We start from the raw sequence: 6,012 nt of genomic DNA on the forward strand, positions 1-6,012 counted from the left end.
TTCATATTTTTATGTATAGTAGCTATAACATTTACATGTGAGAAATGTGAACACTATTGGGATGTTGACCTTAGGATGTTTAAAGGGGCAACTACAGAAATGATGTGAGGCAAGTGATAACTGAGCAATGAGCTTTCAAACCCAATTCAGAGCTATTGACTTACTGAGTGAACATTGGAGATTGCGGACCTGTGGAAGTCCTTCTTCCAAAGCTTGTTGAATACATGCACTTAAACAATCAGAAAACACAAAACAAATTAAGATACTGAGAACATTTGATATGTTGCCACCTTAAAAGGTATACTCACTAGCTAATGGACAGGCTTGGCAAGCTGTCTTTTTGCTTGGTTGCTGCTAGAAAGAAACAAAGAAGGAACAACCGACATAACAAATATTAGAGTTTACTATAGAATAGTATTGTCCTTACTGTATCATTCTATAGTATTCTGTAGTAAACTGTAGTGCTTACTATTTAATTTCATAGTAATCTGTAGAATACTATACTACACACTGTATTGATATGCTAATGTAGCCATTTGTATATGCCATGCCCATTCCCCTCCTCCATATCCCAATTTGTGCCACCTATGATGGAAAAACCTACATGCCAAGTATATACCACCTATTGTGTTCTCTACAGGTTATAGAAAAGAGCAGAAGCGCTGAACCTAACTGGTCAGACCACCGTCCTACCCATCTACCTACAGGTTATGGACAATTTGCTTGTTTAGTCTTTGTCCAGTAAGTTTCCTCAAGGAGAAAGCCCCCAAAAATATATATAAAATGTATTTAATTAAAAAGTTAACAAACAAAAGGTAATTTAGAAAACATCACAGTAAATACTACACTATACTACTATACTACAGTCCTCAAAAAACACTACAGTGAATACCGGCGCCTGTCCGGCGCTGCTGCCGGAGTCACCCGCCTGTCCGGCGCTGCTGCCAGAGTCTCCCGCCTGTCCGGCGCTGCTGCCGGAGCCTCCCGCCTGTCCGGCGCTGCTGCCGGAGCCTCCCGCCTGTCCGGCGCTGCTGCCGGAGCCTCCCGCCTGTCCGGCGCTGCTGCCGGAGCCTCCCGCCTGTCCGGCGCTGCTGCCGGAGTCTGAGGCGCCTCAGCCCAGAGGCGCCAGAGCATCCGCCCCTCTGTCCCGAGCTGCCCCTCTGTCCCGAGCTGCCCCTCTGTCCAGTGGGGTCATTGAGAAGGGTGGCCATGGTTAGAAAGCCAATGAGGCGGACTATAAGGCGGACGAAGACGATGGTGAAGTGGGGTCCGCATCCCGCGCCAGAGCCGCCACCGCGGACAGGTGCCCACCCAGACCCTCCCCTATAGGTCAAGGTTTTGCGGCCGGAGTCCGCACCTTTGGGGGGGGGGGGGTACTGTCATGTTCTGACCTTTATTTCCTTCGTTTTGTCTTTATTTAGCATGGTCAGGGCGTGAGTTGGGGTGGGCAGTCTATGTTTGTTTTTCTATGATTTGGGTATTTCTATGTTTCGAGAATCATACTTAGCCTGGGTTTCACTGTGTGTTCGGAAGAAGAGGAGGAAATCCCTTACAATAATGTAGTATATACAGTGCATTTGGAAAATATTCAGACCCCTTGACTTTTTCCACATTTTGTTACCTTACAGCCTTATTCTAGAATTGATTAAATAGTTTTTCCCCCTCATTAATCAACACACAAAACCCCATAATGACAAAGCAAAAACAGTTTTTTGTATTTTTTTATTATGAATGTACTAATAAAAAAAACAGAAACATCACATTTACATAAGTATTCAAACTCTTTACTCAGTACGTTGTTGAAGCACCTTTGGCATCAATTACAGTCTCGTCTTCTTGGATATGACGCTACAAGCTTGGCACACCTGTATTTGAGCAGTTTCTCCCATTCTTCTCTGCAGATCCTCTCAAGCTCTGTCAGAATGGATGGGGAGCATAGCTGCACAGCTATTTTCAGGTCTCTCCAGAGAGGTTAGATCGGGTTCAAGTCTGGGTTCTGGCTGGGCCACTCAAGGACATTCAGAGACTTGTCCCGAAGCCACTCCTGCGTTGGATTGTCTGTGTGCTTAGGATCGTTGTCCTTTTGGAAGGTGAACCTTTGCACCAGTCTGACGTCCTGAGTGCTCTGGAGCAGGTTTTCATCAAGGAACTCTCTGTACTTGGCTCAGTTCATCTTTCCCTCAATCCTGACAAGTCTCCCAGTCCCTGCCGCTGAAAAACATCCCCACAGCATGATGCTGCCACCACAATGCTTCACCATAGGGATGGTGCCAGGTTTCCTCCCGCCGTGACGCTTAGCTTTCAGGCCAAAGAGTTCAATCTTGGTTTCATCAGACCAGAGAATCTTGTTTCTCATGGTCTGAAAGTCCTTTAGGTACCTCCCTGACCAAGACCCTTGTCCCCGATTGCTCAGTTTGGCCGGGCGGCCATCTCCAGGAAGAGTCTTGGTAGTTCAGGACTTCTTCCATTTAAGAAAGATGGAGGCCACTGTGTTCTTGGGGACCTTCAATGCTGCAGAAGTGTTTGGTACCCTTCCCCAGATAAAGTATGAATAAGGTAAGTAAGGTATTTTTGTTTTTTATTTTTAATTAATTTGAAAAAAAAGCTGATTTCACTTTGTCATTATGAGGTTATTGGGTGTAGATTAATGAGGATTGTTATTTCCATTTAATCCATTTTAGAATAAGGCTATAACATGTGGAAAGTGGGAAGAGGTCTGAATACTCTTCGTATGCACTGTCAATAAAATAATACAATGCTTTAATATTTTTTCATATGGGAACACATGATCAAGATGAGCTAGCTACTAGTTTAAAGCAATTAAACATCTATTGAAATAATTAATGTATTGGCTACTTTTATGAGAATAATACATGCATTTGCTTTCCATAGCAAGCTTGAAGTTGATACACTAGTTTATCACTCACAAAAGTGTTATGTGTGAATGCACCACAAACATATCTCCGTGGTGTTGGTGCATCCTCTTCTCAATACAGCTTCTTCCAACACCATGGGTAGGGGAAGGATATCCATCTGCAAAATGAAGTTTTGCCTTAATATCAAGTCAGCTCATGTTGTTGCTAGCTGTTGTGCTAGCTAACATGCTCCTGAACAGTGACAATAGCATATTGACATGGATATTGGTATTAAAAGACAGCAACTTCTTCACCTAAAAATAGATGTTTTAAAATATATAAAAATCATTTGTTTGCTAGCTAGCTAGTAGCTATCACACTCATTGCGCAACAATATCATAGTTAGCTAAGCGTTAGCCCTAGATAGCTAGCTAGCCAGCCAGTAGCGCTGACAGGTTGAAACTGATATACCAACAAAATGTGTCATTCTATCCCATAAAACATGACATTGCTAACCAGGCTTAGACAATTTGAAAGTTTATTAGGTAGTTTAATTAATAAGTTGTTAGACACTCAGCAGACAACTTTGGTAGGTAGATCGCTTGGTTTCCATTTCAAACGGATTTCTCTTTCTCTTGACTGGTCGTCAACAGTTACTGGTCTTCAAACTCCTGTGTTCACCAGAAATTACTTCTGGTAAACTGTTTGCCACTAGCGGCAATAGATATTGTTAACATTAAAATAGAATCTCGAGAGAATTGTTTGACAGAAAACAACTCCGGCTTCCAGTAAAGGGAGAGTGTTCACTGAGCCAGAGTTAAATCACTGGCCCTGGAATCACTCTTTTTGTCTCCTGGGACTGTTTGCTTGGTCGTAGATATGGAAAAAAAATATCACATAGGTAAGCGTATGCCATAGACCCAAACAGAGACAAACACAGAGGCATACTCTGGAACAGTGTTATACCGTTAAGGAAAAATTGTCCCTGTTGCATGCTGTAGTATTTTTGAGCAATGGATCAGCTTGACTCTCAACGTAAAGTGGTTGTGGTTAAGTGCTCTGTTTTGTAAGATCAGTCACTACTATTTCAAAATTAGCAGTGCTTGAAAAATCATCTTTGACAAGAGCATTGTTTACCTTGATTGCAATTATAACCACAGGTGTTAGATTAAATTATTTTTTTGCAACCAATTCTCTCTTTTGATGAAAAGTGATTAGTGCAGAGGATGAATAGCAACATCTTTGCTTTCTGATTAGGGAGTTGTAGGGTGGTTACGGTCGGATAGTGTGATTGGGTAGAACTGGTAATGTAGACTGTCTTCCTACAGTGGCGAGTGAGTGCGTGGTGAGTGAAGCAGCAGCAGTGAAGCGTGGTTGATTGCCCCCTCCTTGTGCTATCAACATGAATCCTCCCCTGGATTTTGACAGGCGGAAGGAAACTGATAAGGTCTCATTTGACATTCTCTCATTTTGTCAAGGACTTAGACGACATGCCCGATGTGTGATGGGCTCGGACAGCTTTCTCCTGCTTTAACCATGCACATGTTTCATATCACATGATCAGTGCAAAATGTTTGCTACATATATATACTGTAATGCAAGAGTGATCCACCTCCTACTGGTTGTCAAACATTAGGTTGTCATTAGGTCATCAAACAAGACAGTCTCTTATCAAGGGTGAGTAGTCACAATTACTGCTCATCAACAAACTGGTCATTCCAAAAGAATGAGCTGAAGCTCAATAGTGTTCCATTCCTCCCCAGAAGTCTTTTAAATTACCAAAACAACAGATGCCTTTAAAAAATAATCTGCTGTGATCAGGAAAATACAGTGCCTTCGGAAAGTATTCAGACCCCTAGACTTTTTCCACATTTTGTTAGTTTTCTTTTGTTCTCAATAATCTACACACATTACCTCATTGTGACAAAGCAAAAACAGGTTTTTAGAAATGTTTGCTAATTTATATAATTAAAAAAATGAAATATCACATTTACATAAGTATTCAGACCCTTTCCTCAGTACTTTGTTGAAGCACCGTTGGCAGCGATTACAGCCTTGAGTCATCTTGGGTATGACGCTACAAGCTTGGCACACCTGTGTTTGGGGAATTTCTCCTATTACTCTCTGCAGATCCTCTCAAGCTCTGTCAGGTTGGATGGGGAGTGTCGCTGCACAGCTATTTTCAAGTCTCTCCAGAGATGTTCGATTGGGTTCAAATCCGGGCTCTGGCTGGGCCACTTAAGGTTCGTTGTCCTGTTGGAAGGTGAACGTTCGCCCAAGTCTGAAGTCCTGATGGCTAAGGATCAGGTTTTCCATCAAGGATCTCTCTATACTTTGCTCCGTTCATCGTTGCATCAATCCTGGCTCAGTTCATCTTTCCCTCGCTCCTGACAAGTCTCCCAGTCCCTGCCGCTGAAAACATCCCCACAGCACGATGCTACCACCACCATACTTCACCGTAGCAATGGTGACAGGTTTCCACCAGATGTGACTCTTGGCATTCAGGCAAAAGAGATCAATCTTGGTTTCATCAGACCAGAGAATCCTGTTTCTCATGGTCTGAGAGTCTTTAGGTGCTTTTTGGCAAACTCAAATCGGGCTGTCATGCCTTTTACTGAGGTGTGGCTTCAGTCTGCCCACTCTATCATAAAAGCCTCATTGGTGAAGTGCTGCAGAGATGGTTGTCCTTCTGGAAGGTTCTCTCATCTCCACAGAGGAACTCTAGAGCTCTGTCAGAGTGACCATCAGGTTCTTGGTCACCTCCCTGACCAAGAAAGACTCTCACCTCCCCTAAAGACTCTCACCTCCCCAATCAAGTTGTAGAAACATCTCAAGGATGATCAACGGAAACAGGATGCACCTGAGCTCAAATTCGAGTCTCATTCAAAGGGTCTCAATACATATGTAAATAAGGTATTTCTGTTTTTTATTTTTAATACATTTTTAATACAAAATTTCTAAAAACCTGTTTTCGCTTTGTCATTATGGGGTATTGTGTGTATTTGGGGCTATTTAAAAAAAACACATTTTAGAATAAGGCTGTAATATAACGAAATGTGGGAAAAGTCAAAGGGGGTCAACACTTTCCGAAGGCACTGTAACCTAAGTGAGATACGTGAGTGGCTGTCTGTCACTGTTTATTCTTTATTTAGGTATT

The sequence above is a fragment of the Oncorhynchus masou genome, chromosome 23 (assembly GCF_036934945.1).
Source record: "Oncorhynchus masou masou isolate Uvic2021 chromosome 23, UVic_Omas_1.1, whole genome shotgun sequence".
Lineage (NCBI taxonomy): Eukaryota > Metazoa > Chordata > Actinopteri > Salmoniformes > Salmonidae > Oncorhynchus > Oncorhynchus masou.